At 33.1% G+C, this 23,758-nt stretch overlaps 1 protein-coding gene across 1 annotated transcript in view; it reads right to left on the reverse strand.

The window, feature by feature from the left end:
* Positions 1 to 23,506, reverse strand: part of LOC126883291 (uncharacterized) — a 531,955-nt gene extending 508,449 nt beyond the window's left edge. The window contains exon 1 of the mRNA XM_050648642.1: positions 23,178 to 23,506. The gene's annotated coding sequence lies outside the window, so the exon portion shown is untranslated. The remainder of the gene's footprint in view (positions 1 to 23,177) is intronic.
* Between the last annotated feature and the right edge of the window lie 252 nt (positions 23,507 to 23,758).

The following is a 23,758-nucleotide window of genomic DNA, read 5'->3' on the forward strand; positions in this document are numbered from 1 at the left end:
TTCTCCTAAACATTAGAATTATTTACACAAGGAATATTTAGAGATTAGTGGATGTATTTTAATTGAACTAATCTTCAAAGTTATTATCAGAATCATCTTCTGATTCTTCTTCAGGGACATAAGGTTTTAAATCCTTTATGTGCCAATTTCCGGCGTTGGAACCATCAGGATTCCTTAAAGAATAAACCAATGGGGACAGTTTTTTAACAACTGTACACAAGACATATTTAGGAGATAATTTAGACATAAAATGTTTCGGTGCACTAGAGAGAACTTTATTTCTTCTCCACACCTTGTCTCCAACTTTAAATTGAATGTCTCTCTTTCGTAAATTATAAGTCCTTGCATTGCGCTCGTAGGCTTTATTTAAATTTTTACGAACTGTTGAGAAGACATCTGTTAGTCCGTTAACTTCAGAAGCGTAATTATTACGATCTCCTGGTGTTATTTCCAAATCTGCCGGGACGGCAGGTATTTGACCATAATAATTACCCGAAATGGGCACATGACGTGCAAAGTTAAGGAAAGCAGGGGTAAATTGAGTCACTTCGTGTTTGGCCGTATTAATGGCTTGACGAATCTTATACAAGTTCTTATCCCAATCTGAATGATCTTCAATATAACTACGAATGGCGGTAACGACTGTCCTATTATTTCTTTCTACAAAGTTGCACTGCGGCGAGTAAACAGCGTTAAACCATATTTTCTGAACCTGATATTGGGCACATAACTCCTCCATAGCCTTGCAATTAAGATTTGACGCATTGTCACAAATTACATGTTGTGGCACTCCAAACATTAGAAAAACTTGGTTTTCCAAAAAATCACAAATATTCTTAGACGTAGCTGTTAGGACTTTTAACCTTTATAAAAAATGGCAACGGTGGCAACACCGCGCGCGCCTCAGTGACACCTAAAAACTAGAATTCGGGAACTAATGTCGTTAAGAGTGTAGACAAGACAAGAAAACAGACTACAGACGAATACGCGAACCAAGAAGTGTATTTTATGTAATTTGTACCTCTTTCAATTAATTACAAGTATCATACAGTCCACTAGTGTTTATTTCGATTATCAGCGACAGGAAACGAGTAAATTCCAAACATTTTGGTCAAAAGAGCCGAATTTATTATCTATTAGCCGGCATGAGGCAATATTAGCGCCAAAAACTAGTAGACGCTAACCAAGTTAATAGTTCCAAGTTCTAGTGTCATTTCCAGTGGCCCAATTCAGCGAAAGAGAAGTACGTACAGCAAGGTACGCGACAAGCGACAGCTATTCATCAGGACCACTGCAAATAAAGGTCAGATCCTTCCATTTTTACATATTTCATTCTTAACCGATCATTTTATAATTAGTTGGTTTATTTGACAATAATTATAAACGATTTTATGCAATTCTATCAATATCAATCTAGTTAAATGATATTACCTTCTGTTTGCGATATTTGTGTACAATTATATATGTGTTTTCATATTTAATTTCAATAATAATCCATAGTTAAATTATAAGTACCCATTTGTCGAGTTTATCAATTTTATTTACTAAGATGGCGACCTCAAATGAAGTAGTAGCACGTAGTAGTAGCACCGAACACCGTTGTTCGGTGGTAGTAGTAGACGATTTAAAAGATTTAGTTAGACTTCGTGGAACAAATAAACAAAAGTTAACTTTGCTAGAGAAATTCATTACTAAAACAAAAGACAAGGGTGACTTTGATATTCAAGATGTTCAATTTAGATATGATAATCATATAAACTTACTAAATGATTTTGATATAGTTCAAACAGAGATAGAAAAGAAATGTTCTGAGGGTCAATTACCGGAGCACTATTCAGAAAGAGAGGAGTTTGAAAATCGATTTTATGCGGCACAAGCATATTTAAAAACCATTTTAAGACCGGTAGCGGTAAACAGTAATAACGTACAATACGGTCAATTAGGTCAATCTAGTGAATTTAAAGCAGTGAGTGATCCCCTGCAAAATGTCCTATTACCGAGAATAAAATTGCAAACGTTCTCTGGGGAGTTTCAATTTTGGGTTAGTTTCAAAAATAGCTTCAATGCGACCATTGCGAATAATGCATCCCTTAGTGATGGGCAGAAGTTTCATTTCTTGAAGGCTTCCTTGCAAGGGTACGCAGCCAGTTGTATTGAAGGTTTAGAGAGCGTAGATCAACCATTTCAGAAAGCCTGGGATTTATTATGCGATAGGTTCGATAAAAAACAGTTTTTAATAGACAGCCACTTTAAATCATTACTAAATTTAACCATGATGCAAAAAGATAATTATAATTATGCTAGTTTTCGAAATATGTTAGACGAGATATCCAAACATTTAACTTCCTTGGAAGGTATAGACGTACCAAAAGAAAAGTTATATGATTCATTTATGATACATATCTTAATCAACAAGTTCCAGAAAAATACTATACGCGAATGGAAAGAAACTAAGGTTGCAAACGATTTGCCTACTTTAGAACATTTTATCAATTTTTTAAAAAATAAGGCTAAATCACAGTCTTCAAGTTCAAATAAGTATCATAACAGATCTAACAATCTAGTGCACTTTGCGGTTAAAAACCGATGTAATTTTTGTAGAAAGGAACATTCAATTTATAAATGTCCCACCTTTAAAGCGTTATCAGTCGAAGAGAGGTTTCGGGAAGTTAGAAAACTTAAATTATGCGAAAATTGTTTATTAAGTGGTCATGATAAGAGAAATTGTAAATTTGGTCCATGTCCTGTTTGTAAGACTCACAAACATAACACGTTGCTTCATAAAGATTATGCAGAAGTTTCAATTCGTGACACTAATCATCAAGTAAGTTCACCTAGTACTTTTGATCATAGAAATGATGGTGTAGAACAGCAAATAAGTATAAATTTTGCAAAAAATGAGAGTCAAGTTTTATTAGCTACAGTTATGTGTAATATTAAAGACCAAGATGGTAAGTTTCATAAGTGCCGAGCATTACTTGATTGCGGTGCACAAATGAATTTAATCACCGAACGCTTTTGCAATAAATTAAAACTACAATTAACTGATACAAACTGTTCAATTACTGGTATTAGTCAGCGTTCTTCTAACATTAGTAAAAAATGTTCATTAAAAATATTTTCACAATTTTCAGATTTCAATTCTAGTATATCATGTCTTGTAGTACCCGTTATTTCAAGTAGATTACCTGCTTATCCTATTGATATGAATAATATTCGATTACCTCACAATATTAATTTAGCAGATCCAGAATTCAATTGTCCTAAAGAAATTGACTTGTTATTAGGCGCTCACATTTTTTGGGATCTTATATTGCAAGATAAAATATCATTAGGTAAAAATCTTCCATTACTAATCAATACTCATTTAGGTTGGGTTGTAACAGGTACAGTTCCAATTAATTCAGATAAATATGTATGCAATTTTGTTGAAGTACACATCCCTGAAGATGATCAATTAAAAAAGTTTTGGGAACTAGAGGATGTTCAAACCAAGAATGAATTTCTGTCTCAAGACGATCTCATTTGCGAATCTTTATTTAAACAAGACACATCTCGTAATGAGAATGGACAATTCGTGGTAAAATTACCATTAAAATATTCTCCTAGTCTATTAGGTGATTCAAAGCAAACAGCTATTAAAAGATTTAAGTCATTAGAATCAAAATTCTCCAATTCCTATTTTAAACAACTCTATTTTGAATTTATTCATGAATATGAAAACCTAGGTCATATGAGTAAAATTTCTATTAATTCAGAATATTCCTATTTTTTACCACATCATGGTATATTAAAAGAGTCTAGTGTAACTACAAAACTTAGAACTGTCTTTGATGGAAGCTGCCAGAGCTCATCAGGATATTCTCTTAATGACCTTCAATATGTAGGTCCTAAAGTGCAAAACGATATTTTAAACATTTTGCTAAGATTCAGAATTTATAAATATGTTGTATCAGCAGATATTTCTAAAATGTACAGACAGATACTCATACATCCAGAACATAAATATTTACAACAAATTCTTTGGCGTGAAAATAATAATGAAGAATTTTCTATTTATCAACTGAATACTGTCACATATGGCACTAGATCAGCACCTTATTTAGCAATTAAATGTATCAGAACATTAGCTGAAGACAATTTAGACAAGTTTCCATTAGCTTCTAGCACAATTTTAAATGATATGTATGTTGATGATTTATTAACAGGATCTAATGATCTAAGCGAACTACAAGAAAGATGCAAATCTATTTACAATATGCTCAAATCAGCTCATTTTATTCTGAGAAAATGGATTTCAAATGATCAGCAAGTAATTACAGATTTTCAAGAATCCGATGTCTCAAATTCAGTATTAAATTTGGGAGATCACGATAGTTGTAAAACATTAGGTGTCCAGTGGCTAAATTCTTCTGATTCGTTTACCTTTAACATAAACAAATTACGTAGTCACGAACCATTTACTAAAAGACATATTCTATCGAATATTGCGCAAATATATGACCCTCTAGGTCTGTTAAGCCCGTCTATTATTATTGCAAAAATGCTCATTCAGCAATTATGGACTCTTCATATTTCGTGGGACACTCCAATCCCTTTGGATTTGCAACAGACTTGGTTACAATTTCAAAATAATATTAATATTTTTAATCAGATATCTACTCCTCGTAAAGTTGTCTCGAATACTTTACTTGACATTCATTGTTTTTGTGATGCATCAAAAGCTGCATATGCTGCGTGCATTTACCTTCGAAGCATCGATGATTCAAATCAATATCACATTAATCTCTTGTGTTCAAAAACTAAAGTTGCACCAATCAAACTTGTAACTATTCCGAAACTAGAACTCTGTGCTTGTTTATTAGGTGCACAACTAATAAACACCGTAACAGAAGCCATTCAAGTCAATGTTCCTATTTTCATGTGGTCTGATTCTCAGGTAGCACTAAGTTGGATTCATACGGATCCTAGTAAATTACAAGTTTTCGTTGCTAATCGAGTATCCAAAATTCAATCGTTGTCCAACACATTTACCTGGAATTATGTTAACAGTTCAAGTAACCCAGCAGATATTGCATCTCGTGGTATTATGCCTGAAAAATTAATTTCCAATACAATTTGGTGGAACGGACCACTGTTTTTGCAATTGCCACAGTCAGAATGGCCTAATGTGGATTTTAAGTTAAAAACTTCAGAACTGACAGAGTTGAAAAAGACTTCTAAAGTGTTTCAAGTTATATCAGTACAATTGTCAGATTTAATCACTAGATACTCAGATTTTATTACACTTCAAAGAATAACAGCCTATTGTTTACGTTTCATTTACAATTTAAGAAATAAATCTAATAAACGTACGGGTAATTTATCTATTGCAGAATTAGATGAAGCCCATATTAGTATCGTCAAACAAGCTCAATTAGAGTCATTTGCTGACGAATTATCCTTTTTCAAAAGGGGCAAGCAACTTCCAAAAAATAATAAACTTTCTTCATTAACTCCATTTTTGGATAATAAAGGAATTCTTCGAGTAGGTGGAAGACTCAACAATACGTATTTATCGTTCAATACTAGACATCCTATTCTTCTGTTATCCAAACACTATTTTACTAAGTTAATTTTCGAGTATAAACATAAGCAACTATTTCATCCAGGTCCTCAATTATTGCTTGCATCAGTAAGACAACGTTACTGGCCTATAGCAGGACGTGTCTTAGCAAAACAAACTGTCAAAAATTGTTTGACTTGTTTCAAGTTTAATCCTACACCCTTTTTAAGTCCAATGTCAAATCTACCAAATAATCGAATTAAACCTAATTTTCCATTTGATGTGACTGGTATAGATTATGCAGGTCCTTTTAATATTCTTAGTAAAAAGGGGCGCGGAGCTAAACTATTAAAATGTTATTTGGCATTATTCATTTGCTTTTGCACAAAAGCTGTCCATTTAGAAGTTGTGTCGGACCTCACAAAAGAGAATTTTTTAGCAAGTTTAAAAAGATTTACCGCTCGACGTGGTATACCTAGTACTATTTATTCAGACAACGGCAGTACCTTTGTAGGAGCCAACAATTATCTGAAACAGTTAGGACATTTTTTACAGAAAAATTACAATTCTATTGAAACGGCTACAAGCGAGCTACGAATAAAATGGATCTTCATTCCTCCTTATACACCTAATCATGGGGGGCTGTGGGAAGCAGCTGTTAAAAGCACTAAGCATCATTTGAAACGAATATTAATTAATAATAATGTAACATTTGAAGAATTTAACACCCTTATCGTACAGATAGAAGGTATATTAAATTCACGACCATTGTTTGACATGTCAAATAATCCTAATGACTTATCTCCTATTACACCTTCCCATTTCCTAATTGGTAGACGTCTTACGTCATTGCCAGAGTATGACGTTCACAATATAGCCAGCTGTCGCTTAACCAGATTCCAACATGTGCAGCAGCTGTACCAGCAATTTTGGGGTCAATTTTCCAAACAATATATGTCTCAATTACATCAACAGTACAAATGGAAGGATCCAGCTAGCAAAATTCGATTAGGAACCCTGGTTCTTATTAAAAATGATTCTGTTCCTCCTTGTCAATGGATTACTGGACGAATCACTAAGTTATGTCAAGGTAGAGATGGAGAAACCAGAGTAGCAGAAGTAACCACCATGAAGGGATCAGTTACTCGTTCAGTAAGACATTTGTGTCCTTTACCAATGCAAGAAGACATCAACAATTGACAATTATCTGTGTTTGTTTTATTTTTTGTGTATTTAGATATTTTACTATTCAATATTTTATGTATATATTTTTGAAGGTGCCCTTCAAAAGGGGGGCTATGTTAGGACTTTTAACCTTTATAAAAAATGGCAACGGTGGCAACACCGCGCGCGCCTCAGTGACACCTAAAAACTAGAATTCGGGAACTAATGTCGTTAAGAGTGTAGACAAGACAAGAAAACAGACTACAGACGAATACGCGAACCAAGAAGTGTATTTTATGTAATTTGTACCTCTTTCAATTAATTACAAGTATCATACAGTCCACTAGTGTTTATTTCGATTATCAGCGACAGGAAACGAGTAAATTCCAAACAGTAGCCTTCCTCATAGGGTGTAATAAAGTATATTTTGAAAACCAATCTGCAACAACTAACAACCAAGAATAACCTCGTTTACTACGAGTTAATGGACCGATAAGATCTACAGCGATGACTTGCCAAGGGAAATCAACTTTTTTTTGTTTTCCCATTTGCCCCATCTGAGCAGTATTTGGAGCTTTCTGAGCACCACAAATTTTGCAAGAGCGAACATACTTGACAATATCCTGCCTCATTTTAGGCCAATAGAAACGTTCCTGAATACGAGCGAGGGTTTTATAACAACCCATGTGAGCACAAACAGGTGGTTCATGACAAGAACGAATAACTTCTATTCGCTGAGGTTTAGGTACTAGAATTTTCCATTCAACTGAATTGGTGTTAAAAGGAAGACAAGCAGGAATGAATTTATATACAAAATCATGTTCAACTTTCCATTGTGTATATCGATCAGGATCAGCAGTTATTTTTGACCGAAGATTGTCATACCATGGGTCAATTCTATCAACGTCTACGTCCAAATAAGCAACGTCCACCTTCTCTATATCGATCTTGTTTTCATGCATTCTACTTAATGCATCAGGGACCTTATGAAAAGCACCTTTTCTATGAACAAGATCGAAATCATGCTGTTTTAATCGCATGGCCCAACGGGAAAGACGTCCTGTGGGGTTTTTAAGGGTAGTTAGCCATAACAGTGAATAATGATCGGTGATGACAGTGAATTTGACACCATCGACATAGGGACGGAATTTCTCTACTGCAAAAATCACAGCCAAACATTCACGTTCCGTGACCGAGTAGTTTCTCTCAGCTCTACTTAGAGAACGACTGGCATAAGAAATTACTTTCTCACCATCGTCAAATTCCTGGGTAAGTACTGCACCAAGACCGGTGTCACTAGCATCGCATTGAACTGTAAATGGTCGGGCGAAATCAGGCTGAACTAGCACAGCAGCCGAAACTAGGGCCTCTTTAATAGAAATAAAAGCATTTTCTGCCTCGGCATTCCAAGAAATAGGCTCCTTTTTCTTTTTGCCTTTGAGAAGATCATTAATCGGAGCCACTAATGAAGAAAAATTCTTAACAAAACGACGGTACCAAGAACAAAGTCCTATAAAACGTTTAATTTCTGTGGTATTGGTAGGTCGCGGATAATTAATCATTGCCGCTATTTTATCTGGATCTGAACGCAGACAATTATCACCAACAATATAGCCAAGATACTTTAATTGGGTCCTAAAAAACTCGCATTTCTCAACATTTATGGTAAGATTGGCCTCTTTGAGTTTTTCTTTTACTTGATGAAGAAGCGAAATATGCTCTTCAAACGTATTAGTACAGATGATTATATCATCAAGATAACAAAAAATATAAGGTTCAAATTCGGGACCAAAGATTGCATCTACCAACCTTTGTTGGGTTTGTGCAGAATTACATAAGCCAAATGGAACTACTGTGAATTGGAACGATCCTCGCCCAATTACAGCAAAAGCAGTCTTCTCTCGTGAAGCAGGGTCCAAAGGAATTTGCCAAAACGCCTTTTTGAGATCAATAGAACTAATATATTTTGCACCTCTAAGCAAAGACAATATACGATCTATATTAGGTAGAGGATAAGCATCGTGACGAGTAACTTCATTCAAAGATCTACCGTCGAAACAAAATCTGTATTCACCAGTTTTCTTTTTAACAAGGAGGACTGGCGAGCACCAAGGACTATTAGAAATTTCAACAACACCAAGACGTAACATCTCGTCCAATTCATCATTTAAAATTTTTGACATATAGGGTGACATTGGGAATGGCCGTTTTTTGAAGGGTTTTGCATCACCGGTATCAATTGTTAACATGATTTTGTCAGTGCGACCTATTCCTGAACCATTATTTACCTCATCGAAACTAAGAACAACGTGATCTGCAAATTCTCTCTGCTCGGGACCAAAAGAATCCACTGAACACAAAGAAGGAAATGAATCAACTAAAGAAGCGGATGCCAAGCTATCACTGCTGTTATCGACACTCCATGTATTCTGTTTGAAATCCATTTGGAGGGAAAATTTCGAAGCGAAATTACCACCAAGCATAAAAGTAAGAGGTATCGATGGGACTACAATACAACTAATGATATGACAAATTCCACTGGCCTCTATAGGCAAATCTACAATTCCAATTATCTCCCTCTTCGAATCGTCTGCCAGAATGACTTCTTTGTACTCACATTTATTAATTTTTACCTTATTTTTCTTAAGAAACTCCAATCCCAACGAACCAACTAATGTAGTAGAACAACCTGTATCTAGCAGCAATGTAAACCATTGAGAGAATATTCGTACCTTAAGATGAGGCCTTTTATCACCCTTTTTGGAAAGAATAACAGGAGAAACCTGTACACTAGAATTACTGACTTTAGACTTATTTTTATTAGGTTTCGATTGAGTGAATAAGCGAGAACGTTCGGGTTTGAACTTAGAACTAGAAACACAACCACCGAACATGAAGGTTTCATCGTTCAGTTTTTTGAGCACCTTGGACAAGAAGGTTTTGTGAACCCTTCCTTTCCACATCCAAAACAAAATCTATGCAACGGTTGCCTACATTCAGGGAACGTATGATTTATTTTTCTACAGTTCCAACATATTACATTAGATCTATTATTAGCAGAGTTGCTAACGGAAGGCAAAGGAGATTTATCACGATTTTGGGTTGGGGGTTTAGAAAATTTCTTTTTATTCTTGTTAGATACATTGCGGTCCTGATCAACAAAAGAGACACTAGAAGAATGTTCCTTTTTTCCTTGGGGCAATAATTGCGCATTGTTTTCTAGTTTTCTTATTACCGAAGATAATTCATCTATTGTATTGGTATCTATTAAAGCGATCAAAGGAATATACTCGGGCAATATATTTTGTCTAAGATGTTTAATAAGAGTCTTCTCCAAAGGAGCAACCGTGAGACGTCTGGACAAAGCCAAAATTTGTGCCTGGAAGAGTGCAAAGGACTCGTTCCTTTTTTGCTTTTTAATTTTATCTGATTCCACAACTCTTCATCGAAGTCATGGGGTAAAAATGTAGCTTTAACAAGGGTTGTTAGCTCTTGCCAATTAGACACAGTACCACGGATACTTCTAAACCAAATAGCTGCACTACCTGTAAAAAGTTCCACTGCAGAACGGAAAAGAACTTCTTTAGAGATATTTCTCGAATCAGCCATGTCCTGTATTTTTTCGAGAAAAGAAAACACGGCCTTAGGATCACCATTAAACTTTATATTCCAGTCTGTTAAGTTAATTGGGTGTGAAACATTTACAATAGGCGGGAGCGGTTGAACTACCGACTGAGCAGTTGAAGTGCTAGGCAAAGAAACTGACTGAGCAGTCACTACTGCCTCATCAAGTCTACCTTCCAGTAATAAACAAGTTGAAGAAACTTCATCCCTATACTCTATCTCATCATTTACACTACTATCGACTGGTAATCGCCCAATCCTCAAAGATAGGTGACACAAACGCGCTTTCGCCCTTCTATAAACAGAATCATTAATATTACCATCAAACTCATCAACTAAAGAAGAAATGTCACTCAAAATTTTATCAATATCAACTTTTTCCGTATCAAATACTAGAACATTTGTAAGAAGATTAATTTCACCTTCTTTCCTAAGAAGTTTTCTAAGCATAGTTTTCTTGTCGGAAAGAGATTTCTTGGTCTTGACTCCTCTAATATAGAGTTCATAGTCAATCTCGTCAACTTTCAGGAATTGAACAACTGAAGAATCCATTTTCTCCGCTCAAAACAAAGAAAATCAAACCAAATAACGAACAAAACAAACACAGACAAGAAAACGTCGATATAAGTCGAATTAAGGTGGATATCTTTTCAGTTAGATCCTAAATATATACTAGAAAAATTAATAGCAAATAAAAATAAAATAAAATAAAAAAATTAATAGCAGTCTTTCGCAATCAAATTTTACGTTATCTATTTAGAGTGAAATTGCTGAAATTTTCATTACGTTATTTACATAACATTTTCTTTTACAAAACAATCTACAAAAGTCTTTTTTTTTTATATATACAATCAATTGAAAAACAATGAAAACAGTTATTTGTACGACACCGTACAAGCAAAGATTTATGAGGTACTATTAAAAACAAAATATTTATTATCCCTTCTCCTGGTCGTAAGAACTAAGTAATTAAGGTAGGATTAAAAAAGCAATAAATTTTGAAAACACTAGTCATTATTTGCTCTAACAGAAAGCAAAGGGGTAGACGAAACATGAGATTTTTTTTTGATGAATAAAATTCAACGAAAATGTCTAACTCTCAGTTATCCCCTCGTAACATAAGAGACAGGAATGTGGATGGAAAATTAACTACGAAAAGGCTAATAATAAAATCGATCTAGAAGAAGAAAATAGATCTTGTCCCACGTTGGTCAGCGTCATTTTTATGTGTGGCAATAAAATGGAAAGGAGAAAAAATTGTCAACACATATGGGATGAACGAAGGCTCCGTTGCTCAGAATCGGTTAGAGGTGTGGGGTGGTTCTTTATAGTTTCTTATTAGCTGGGAAATATATGAATAATAGACAAAAAAATTAAAAAAAGGAAAATAGCTACTAGAGCTAAATTAGTACACAATGGACAAAAGGATTAAATAAACAATGAATCAATATTAAGCCAAAAGGGCGCCACTTTGATCTTTTAGTTTTAAAAGGGAAGACAAAGAAAAACTCTTTAGATAAAACAAACAACAAATTAAAAGGCAACTAAATAAAAATAATCTTTTCAAGATAAATATAAAGTATATAAAGAAAAAAAGATAAATAAAACCTACCTGGTTGTTTCTTACTCACTTGACCAGAGAGAAGGGAGATGGATAATTATTTACAAGCCAACATTATTGAAAATTAATACTATTTATTAAACAAAAAATTATAAAAAAAGAAGTTAAAGTTGACCTCTTTCTGGTTTTACATTTAAGAGGTATTGTCCACAAATACAAATAAATACAACATTAATTAGGTACCTTTGTGTCTCCGCTTTAATGTCCTGCAGCTTCCAACGCAAAGTCCAGGTATACGGTCGTAGCACTTTTCACTTTACTACCACAAAAATACAATACTGATGTGGTACATTTTCGAATTTACAAAAGTATTTAGTTTGAAAAGTTCAGCAATGCTTTACTGGTTTTAATAACTTAAGTAACTTGTTGTGACGTAAATACACGACTTCATTTCACCATGGTTATTAATAAGAACTGCTTAAATGATTAATATGAAATGTGTTCCAAAAGGAACAGGGGGTGTCCTCTAGACGAAAATAAAGGTCGTTGACTGCCGACATCAAACTCTGCAGCCAAATTCACAATCTCCATATTTGCACCTAAATGCAAACTCTCCCAGTGTTTTTTGAAGACATCACTGGACACTACATCATCAGAAGTTCGACCTCTCTCACCCGTTAGCTAATCGATAATCCTCATCTTAGCTACCTCCTCATCGCTCCTATCCTAGAAAACATACCACCCCTCCTTCAGCTCACACACCATGATCCGACCAACCAATCAAGCAAATATTGTCCTTTGCATGACGAAATAATTGACGAATCACGCAACCAATTACAGAAACATGAACAACCCTGAAAAGCACCATTTCTCCCAAAATATCACAAAACGTTAGTCCAGCCAATCAAAAATGAGATACCGTGATTTCAGATGACAAATATTAACCAATGCTAAGCCCTGTGGTTTTGCATGACACAATGTTTAGCAAATCAGAACAAAATACGACGATTTATATTTTTGCGTCGTCATTCTTTTTCGTCAAATCCTGAGTATGCGACTATTAGTTTGGAAAATAAATAAGTTTTAAAGTGTTTACATTTGCAAGATGTTTCCATTAGATCACGCCAAAAGATTGATCATAATTCATTCCTAATTAAGCTGACTTAAGTAATAAGAACAATAATGACCCACTCAAAGTTCAGTCGTATTTTTTTTTACCGCAAGGGAACAGACACTTGTGTAAACACCTAAATTTTCGAATAGTCTATATCGCATAAACATTTTATGAAATGAAACTAGAGTGTTTTTTTTTTACCTCGAAGAGCCTTTTATCTTTGAGACTGTAAGAAAAATGACACATAAATCAATCTACGCTAAAGCGCAGGAACATTACGATTCTACTTGGGAACTTTTTCACGGCGAAATTTCACTCATACAGGGTGATACGAGACTTTTTCTTCTCCAAGTGAGATGGAATTCTTTTAAGAATTTAACGTGTTTCTGCATCGTTACACGGTTCTTTGCTGACTTGATATAAAGTTCGCAAAGCATGCATCCATAAAATGATTTAGGTTTTTTTTAAGAAGCATGGAAATAGGATCAGAATTTGCCGCTAATTAGTCGCTAATTAGTTGTGAAGAAATTAATTTTCTAAATTAATTTTTTTTTTGTTTTTTCGGGTTCTTTGCTAACTTGATATAAAGTTGGCAAGCACACCTCCGAAAAATCATTTTAGGGTTTTCGTAGAAGAATAGGAATAGAAAAAAAATTTGCCGCTAATTAGTCGTGAATTAGTTGTGAGAATACCGATTTTGTCGTTTATTTTTTATTTTTTATTTTTAGGTGCTTTGCTAACTTGATATAAGGTTAGCAAAGCACACCTGCAAAAAATGACTTTCGAGCGTTCGTAGAAGAATGGGAATAGAATGAGAATTTGCCGCTAATTAGTCGCTAATTAGTTCTGAAAAAAATAATTTTTTTAATTAATTTTTTTTTTGTTTTTTTGGGTGTTTTGCTAACTTGATATAAAGTTGGCAAAGCACGCCTCAATCAAATGATTTAAGGGTTTTCGTAAAAAAATGAGAATAGAATGAGAATTTGCCGCTAATTAGTCGCTAATTAGTTGTGAAAAAATGAATTTTCTAAATGATTTTTTTTTTCGTTTTTTTGGATGCTTTGCTAACTTGATATAAAGTTGGCAAAGCACGCCCCCATAAAATGATTTTATGGGTTTCGTAAAAGAATGAAAATATAATATGAATTTGCCGCTAATTAGTCGCTACTTAGTTGTGAAGAAATGTATTTTCTAAATTAATTTTTTTTTTGTTTTTTTGGGTGCTTCGCTAACTTGATATAAAGTTGGCGAAGCACGCCTCCCTAAAATGATTTTAGTGTTTTCGTAAAAGAATGAAAATAGAATCAGAATTTGCCGCTAATTAATCGCTAATTAGTTGTGAAGGTATTTCATCCATAAATTCTGTTTTTTTTTTTGGTTTTTACGGTGCTTCGCTTACTCAACATTAAGTAGGCAAAAAATCTTTAAAATGATTTAAGTTTTTTCGTAAAAGCATGGAAATAGGATGAGAATTTGTCGCTTATTAGTCGCTAATTAGTTGTGGACGAATTTTTTTAGCAATTTTGTTGATATTATTTTTGTTGTTTCAGGTGCTCCGCTAACTCGATGTAAAGTTAGTAAAGTACACGTTCAAAAAATGACTTCAGAGCGTTCGTAGGAGAATGGGAATAGGATTAGTTTTTGCCGCTAATTAGTCGCTAATTAGTTGTGAAAAAATTAATTTTCTAAATTAATTTTTTTTTTGTTTTTTCGGGTGCTTTGCTAACTTGATATAAAGTTGGCAAAGCACGCTTCCATAAAATGATTTTAGGTATTTTGTAAAAGAATAAAAATAGAATGAGAATTTGCCGCTAATTAGTCGCTAATTAGTTGTGAAGGAATGAATTTTCTAAATGAATTTTTTTTTTTTTTTGGTGTTTTGCTAACTTGATATAAAGTTGGCAAAGCACGCCTCAATAAAATGATTTAAGGGTTTTCGTAAAAAAATGAGAATAGAATGAGATTTTGCCGCTAATTAGTTGCGAAGGAACTTCATTCAGAACATTTTTTGTTTTGTTTTTTACGGTGCTTCGCTTACTCGATATAAAGTTGGTAAAGCACGCCCTGATACAATCTTTTCAGGGTTTTCGTAAAAGAATATGAATAGAATAAGAATTTGTCGCTAATTAGTCGTGCAATAGTTGTGAGAATACCAATTTTGTCGTTGTTTTTTTGTTTTTTACGGTTCTTTGCTGACTTCATATAAAGTTTGCCCGACCGCCCGCCTTTTTACCACTCATATATAAAAGTTATTCTACAGTAGTAATTTTTAAAAATGAATAGATTTTGACTTCGATGGTCATCGACCACCAAATTCTTATTATGTGTAATTTCCAATCTAATCTCAAAGTCCCAAGGAAAAACAAAGAGTAAAATAACAAAATAGTTATAAATGAAATTTAGTGGAACGTATTTCATTATAAACAATTTACCATTTTTGACAATAAAAAGTTAAAAACTTTTATTTTCTCTGATATTGTGTTGCATTTTTTAAAAAAACACGAAATGGTTCAAAAAAAATTTTAGTTGACTGATGTTTAGTATAAGAAAATAGTTGTTTACAACAAAATAAAGTTGTAGACATTGTCTCTACTCAATATAGTAGTCATACGAGTCCTTGGAAGAACACGAATGGATGATTCTCTGAACTATTTTACGTGTAGGATTATATCTGACTATCCCGAACGGAAATTCTGGATTATTCTTTTGTATGTATCTCTGAAAATGCATGGTCAACGACCCAGTGAGCCCGCTGCTCCCTGAGGCAAATTTTTTTTCTATTTCCATTCTTTTACGATAACCCTAAAATGATTTTTCGGAGGTGTGCTTGCCAACTTTGTATCAAGTTAACAAAGCACCCAAAAACAAAAACAAAATTAATTTAGAAAATCAATTTGTTCACAACTAATTGGCGACTAATTAGCGGCAAATTCTGATCCTATTTTCATGCTACTACAAAAAAACCTAAATCATTTTATGGATGCGTGCTTTGCGAACTTTATATCAAGTCAGCAAAGAACCGTCAAAAACAAAAAAACGACAAAATTGGTATTCTCACAACTAATGCACGACTAATTAGCAAAGAATTCTTATTCCATTGCTATTCTTCTCCGGAAACCCTAGAATGATTGTATGGAGTCGTGCTTTGCCAACTTTATATCGAGTAAGCGGAGCACCGTGAAAAACAAAAAAAAAATTTTTTGTGAATAAAATTCCTTTACAAATAATTAGCGACTAATTAGCGGCAAATTCTCATTTTATTCTCATTCCCTTACGAAAACTCTGAAATCATTTTATAGCGGCGTGCTTCGCCAACTTTATATCGAGTTAGCAAAGCACCCAAAAAAACAAAAAAAAAATTAATTTAGAAAATTCATTTCTTCACAACTAATTAGCGACTAATTAGCGGCAAATTCTCATTCTATTTTCATTCTTTTACGAAATCCCTAAAATCATTTTATGGAAGCGTGCTTTGCCAACTTTATATCAAGTTAGCAAAGCACCCAAAAAAACAAAAAAAAAATTAATTTAGAAAATTAATTTTTTCACAACTAATTAGCGACTAATTAGCGGCAAAAACTAATCCTATTCCGATTCTCCTACGAACGCTCTAAAGTCATTTTTCGGAGGTGTGCTTTGCTAACTTTATATCAAGTTAGCAAAGCACCTAAAAAAATAAAAAAAAAAAGAAACGACAAAATCGGTATTTTCACAACTAATTAACGACTAATTAGCGGCAAATTATCCACCTACTTTCGAATCGATTTGTGATAGGTGTTTAGCTAACTTGATGCTCATTCTATTCACCTGTTCAGAGCAGTAGCCTCCAGTATCAGAATTGCCATAATGATAGCCAACCTTCGTAGCGGAGACGGCACATGCAGAAGAAGTACACTGTACCTACTTCCATCACTTTCTTGGTCTACATTTTCTTCTTTTTTGTATTGGCTTTCGTGATATGTAATGGCTTTCGACCATTTTTGGCATTCTTTCCTTTCCCATTCTTTGAATGTGTACTAAATATCGTATTCTATATATATGCTTTGATTGTCGTCATTGTTGTTTGTATTTTCCTCTCTCATCTTCTCCTCTCATATTTTTGTATTTTGCTCTCTCATCTCTTTCTAAAAGGTAAGCATATTTCTGATATTTTCAACCACCCATGTTTCGCTTGCATATGTAGCTGTATGCCTTATCTGATAACTGTTTTGTAGATTCTAATTTTTGTTTTTTTTTATTTGTATTTCATTAATGATCGCTATGCTCCATACTTTTTGTTTCCTTTTGCTATTCTTCCTCATGTCTCTTTTTATCTAATGTTACACCTATAAATTCTAAAACTCTCTTGAGCATGCTTGTATTTTGTATTTTCTCCTTGTATCTCCAATGTGAAATTGTCTTTTGCTTTTTTTCTAATTTGATGGGGTCATTTTGCACTACACAAGTACACAATAGAAAATGTAACTTCTTAATAAATTTTTATTTTTGTGTAGGTACTTACAAATAAAAACGCAGAATACCTATTTATCAAAAAATTTGAAAACAAAATTAAATTTATTAATAGACACAGGTAAAACTTTGTTAAGGTTCTGTACTTGTTTTACCTGCTAAAACCGAAGCCCTGGTTTCAACACATGTAAAGAATTACCGCCTGTACCTTCTGACTCAAAAACTTATATTTATATCAGCACGTTTCATGGATTAGTTGTAAACTAGAAAATTTTAAAAATTTGGAAATTGACAGTCAGTGCAAGTTTTATATAGAGAGGGTTATAAAAATAATCCCAAGACAATAAACTCAACGAAAGATACTTCTTTTGTTTGTATTTATAGCAGTGTTGCCAATCGGCGGATAATTATCCGATTTGCGTACCTTTTTGAGAGTTGTCGTATCTTCTTCGTATCTTTAAATAAATCGGATATTTGCGTGGCGTATATTTTTCAGTGTATCTACTAAAACTTTCTCATCCATATATTCCCAACACCAACAACACATTAATTTTCTTTGGTTCGACCCAAATTTTTATACTGGATGAATGTTAGTGACATCCGATACTTTTCATCTTTTGACAAAAGGGACATGTGCCAATTCTTTTGTTTAGAATTTAAATGCACAAGTGCGTCCACTTAAGGCATACTAATCCAATTCAAATTTCAAAAACCGTCTGCCGTCCGATGTTGTTTATGAGTTTTTAGTTTTAAGTCTTTAAACCAGTGCCGATTTAACCTAACTTCGGGCCCTGGGCGCTGAATATTTAGGGGCCCCCTTAATTGATATTCGTTGTCAGTTTTTTAACAAGGAAACACATGTATTTATTGTAAAATCCATACTTTTTTAAACCAAACAAGAAGAATAGGAAACGTAAAAAATATTCCAAAAAATACATTTAAAAATATATAAAAAAAACAGAAATTTACACAAAACAACACATGACGAACAAAATAATATATTCTAAAAAATACATACTTACGACAAAAATTAGATCATTTTTTTTTGACTAGGCATTAGCAATCTGTCATAATATAATACTATCACAATTCAGTTGCTCCAGGTCTTCATTTTCTATAATAAAATAGTGATAAGCGTCTAGATTTTCTTGAGCCTAATTTGGCATTAAATATATTTTTATTCTTTTTAAAGCCGAAGAAGACCGCTTGCCTGACGCATTAGAAGTTGGTATCGTGAAATAAACTTGCAGTAAAGGTAAAATATTTTGAATTGTTGCCTTTACAATCTTTACATCCTAGATGACACCAAATTTTATAAAGGTTTATTTAACTTTTGGCATAATGGTATAGAATGAGTAATTTCATTATGCAAGTTCTCTTTGGTTTCATCAATATCTTTTTTTGGCGTAAAAAACATCTAACAGCTGATGTAACACCTTTGTAGCATTTAATTCTCTTTAAAAGATCTTGAGTTATTATACTGGCTATAACATTAAATACATACATACTTCAATTCCAAATCTTTCTTGTCCCTTTAATTGTTTCACTTTCACCTGCTTCATCGAAAAATGTTTTCCCTTCTTTGTTCTTTGAGAACAGAGAATATGTTTGTGATATCGTCGTCTTCGTAAAAAATATTTTTGGCTTCTACTCAATTTTGCTTATCATATTTCTTACGTCTCCAACAAATCTCAAAATAGGTGTCGTTAATTCCACTCCAATTGACACAAGTCCACAGGTTCTTCACGTTTACGTTTTGCTTGTTGCATTAACTCGTTCCAAAGTTTTTGTCCAAATGATTGTTAATGTCTGCTAATGAGCTGTCTCAAAGGTATTTATTTTATTCTGCAATGTCTTGGCTTCATTTTTAATTGCTAATTTTTCGTCTCTGTTATTGCTTAACTGAAAAAACAGGTTTGATGGATCCCTAGTTTTTAACTAAAGCATTTACAGCGTCAAAAGTTTCTACAAGCTTTGATTTTATTACTTCCAAGAACTCATTGCGAATTTGGTGAGACAAATAGCTAACTGAACCCTTTCATTTATTCGCATTCCTTTGTAAATGCTTAGCCAAGAAGTAATCAAATTTACCTAGTATACAAATTCCTTTACGACGACTCGTTAAATCGTCATTGGATCAATGGAAAGCTAGTTCTTGAGAAGCAAGTAATTTAGCAGTAACAGCAACTCTTCTTAGGACGTTTATCCAATAGTCAGCTTCGCGTTCTACTTGCTCTTTCAAGGCAGCGTCTGTAACTCCAATTATTGATGATCTTGTTATTAATGTAACCATAAAGTTCAAATTTACTTTCTTCGTGAGATTTGAGCAAACTATTCAAATGTTACCAGTGGGTCCATACAAAATCAGTTAAACTATTTTTCAATTGAAAATAATTTGTACGGGTAACAATAAACAGCTTTAGTAGCACGTGCGTCGTGTATTAGCCAATCTCTCTTTTCTTTGCCTCCATTGAGTTTTCCTCAAAGTTGCTTTCATTTAATCTTCTATAATAAGCTTTGTCTTCATCTTGACACACTTTTTTACAATTTTCTAAGGAATCACTCTTTGGTTTAAAAGTTCATAGTTTTTATAAAGTCATCAGTCTTAAAATCAGACCATTTCGAAATCGCATGTATTTCGTCGTCGTTTTTTCTATTTTGGAAAATATGTAGATTATTTACTGGAGTTTACATTTTTATTAATAAAAGGAATGGGTCCCTACGGGCCCCTCTGGGGCCCGGGCCCCTGGGCGCCCGCCCCAAGCGCCCAGTGCATAAACCGGCACTGCTTTAAACTTATGAAATCTAATTCACGCACGATTTAGTTTTATTTTTATTTTATGTAGTGCAGTGATTAAGTAAACGTCTGTTGAAATAAGTTTTGGTTTGTGAAAATACTTTCCGGCACAGAAACGTCACTTTTCGGCACACTACTCAGTTATTCTGTGAGAAAATATTAAGTTTGTTAACATAAAATTGTGCAGAAAAATGCATTTGGAATACCTAGTGGTTGTAGAAAAATCTACTTATTTGAAACTAGTAAAATCTAGATATCTACTAATTAACTCAAAAATTCTTCAAATTTTTTGCCTATAAAAATGATTTAGTCGGGAATTAAACGTTGAACGCACCACGGGTATTATGGATAACCTTGATATCTTAATAACGACAAGACTGTCAAATACATTTCTATTGTTTTAGTTGTAATAAATCTTTAGTTGTTAAAAGAGCGTAGGCGCAAAATTTTGGACCAATAATCTTTAAACGTATTCATTTTTTTCGAATCCTGAGAAAACTAATAAATATTTTTTGAAAAATTTTAACGCAGAATGAAAGATTACATTATTACCGAGGGCCGAAAGTCCCTTAGAATAAACAAAATGTTTGTTTTGAATGACATATTTGAAATTAAAAATCACACTCAATATTATCTTTTCATTTCACCCCTGTAACTTTTAGAATAAAAATTATAGAAGTCTTCAGGGACTTTCGGCCCTCGGTAATAATGTAATATTTCATTCTGCGTTTAAATTTTTAAATAATATTTATTAGCTTTCTCAGGACTCGAAAGAAATAATGCATTTTAAAAGCAATGACCAGAAATTTATAAATAATTATAATAAATATAACGATCCAAATAATGAAATATTTAGATTTATTTATTTATTAAGAATTTAACACTTACGATAATACAAAATACGAATAATATAATAATAGTAAGTAAATAGTATTTACATATACATGAATTAGGTAATCAGCTACGATATGAGGTTTTCATCTATAAACGAAAATTTTTAAACTGTGAAACAGAGAATCCAGTAGATTAAAGGGTCGGTTGTTCGAACGCTACTCAGAAATGGAATCAACTAATCATTATCAAATATTTAATTAGGTACTGTCAATGTCAACTTTGATTGGGTTGCTGAAAACATAATTGATTACAATTATGAGATTAATTGATTAATTAATCAATTATGATAAATATTGTTACGTTAATTGATAATTATTAATTAATGAATTAATTATGTTAATTTGCATAATGATAAGTGATTACAATCAACTGATTGGCGTACGAACAACAGATTTTGTTATTTGATGGTTGTAAAGGGGACTAAAAGAATAACATTGGCAACATTGATTATAATAACAGAATAATTTTTGACCTAGCGTACCTTTTCGTGACAAATTGGATATTTTTTCGAGAGATCATCGGATAATCTAGAGAAATGCGATTGGCAACACTGATTTATAGCATCATCATTCTTTAGCTCTTACTTGTAATTCCTGATAACTACTGAAATAAATAAACAAAAGTCAGGACAACTGAACTAACAGGTATCTACGTATCAGAACTTCCGTCCTTCCTGTGTGTGGACGAATAAATACTTATAATAGAATAGAACAAAGAATAAATATATGCAATTTGAGAATATATTTTGTTGATGTAATTTGCATTCTAATATCCATTTTATCCATTCTCATTCTAATATCCATTTTTGACATAAGTGTTAAAAGTACACGTTTAAGGCACGCATGTGAAAGTTTGCAGAATGAGCGATAGCGAGTTCTGCAATTCACATGAGTGCCTTAAAAATGTACTTTTTAACACGCATATCATACAATATTTTTTCTACAAACGTAATTACAGGACAATATCTACAAAAACTTTTACTTGAACTTGACTGACATTCCATTTTTATATTTTTTTGACATTACATCAAAATTGCCTATACGGTTAATACGAATTGCAGTGCCATAAAATTTTTAAAGCACTAGTGCCTTAAAGTAACACTTTTAACGCTCGTATGGAGTGCTAAAAATTGCATTTTTAACACGGTTGTAGACAAAAGCTGTTTTAGTTTTTCGATATTAAGGTTTTTTATTATGACTAGAGATTTAGATGTAGAAAATTTCTGATTTTCATTATAAAAACTGCTGGAGTAAAGTAATCAATTATGTTAGTATGAAAAATTATAGGATTAATATTAATTTCTGTTTTCAATTAGCTTGAGTTTTTATAAATATAATATGTATGATGATTATATTTAATATTTATTCAAAACTTTTACTATACAATGTATGTTTTTATTGGGCGGGGGGGCCGCATCCCAACTGGAACCAGGGCCCGCTGATCTATCAGTACGCTACTGACATGGAGGACCATTTTTAAAAATCGTTTCCTTCATATTATATTTATTTTACTTTGTTTGATTATTCCTTCCAGTATCAGATTAAAAAGCAAATTCCTTATCATCCTTTCAAAACTTCAATCCTTTGTTTCAAAATTGTTTGATTTTGATTTAATATGATCCTTCCATGTTATTTCGTTTCTGGTGTTTGGTAATATCCATAAAGTCATTTTTACCATCCAACTTTCGTAGGTATATACATTTACGAACATTCAAAGCTTTGTTTAAAACAACATTTTTACTGCAAAAGTCCTGCTATTGGCTGCTAAATCAAAACAGTTTTAAATCTATGTAATATACGCATTTCAAAAATATAAAATTAGGGTTTAAGCTAGATTTCAAAAGTAGGTACCTACAAGGAATATAAAAAATAAAATAAACTGTAGTCAGCTGTAGAGCCAAAAACTTGTTGAAGATTATATTAAGCAAAATAACATGTGTTTCTATTTTTATTGACATTATTTATTAGAAAATAATTGATTCGAATTCAAATGAACTTAAAAAATATATCAAATCAATCAATAAACTTACTCAAAAGTGTCAGCAACGTAATCCAAAATCGGCTATTCAGAATCACTTGTCACTATAATATAACCCCTGCGAATCTACCAAAATCCGATCAACAGGTTCAAAACAACCAAAAAGTCCCAGGAAACACTTGATCAAACTCGTAAATCGTTTTCGACTGTCACACAGATCTACCCCACAAACGGAATACATACACCAGCAAAAAATTAAACATCTCTGTTGGGATTTCTTTGAAAAACCCGGCAAATAACGATGTAAATAAACAAACAGGCGTCACTTGGTCCGTTTTAATCACTCGAGTAGAACTTCGCTAAAGTAAAACACAACGTGCTATGGCCACGGTCGCGGCTTTTCGGATTTCGGAGCGAACTTCTCAAGATTGTGTAGAGGTGTTAGTAAAGGTCTTCTACGGTTACTTTGGAACGGTCTGCAGATTTTAAAGCGGGAAAGGTAAAGGTGAGAAGTAGTAGGTTGTTAAACGGGATTTTAAACATCATTAAAGTTTTTTAATCACATTATTTCACGTATTTTTCTTTTTAGAATGTGTATATGTATAAGTTAAGTGCATCGTCAAAAATTCTAGC

This window comes from Diabrotica virgifera, chromosome 4 (assembly GCF_917563875.1).
Source record: "Diabrotica virgifera virgifera chromosome 4, PGI_DIABVI_V3a".
NCBI lineage: Eukaryota > Metazoa > Arthropoda > Insecta > Coleoptera > Chrysomelidae > Diabrotica > Diabrotica virgifera.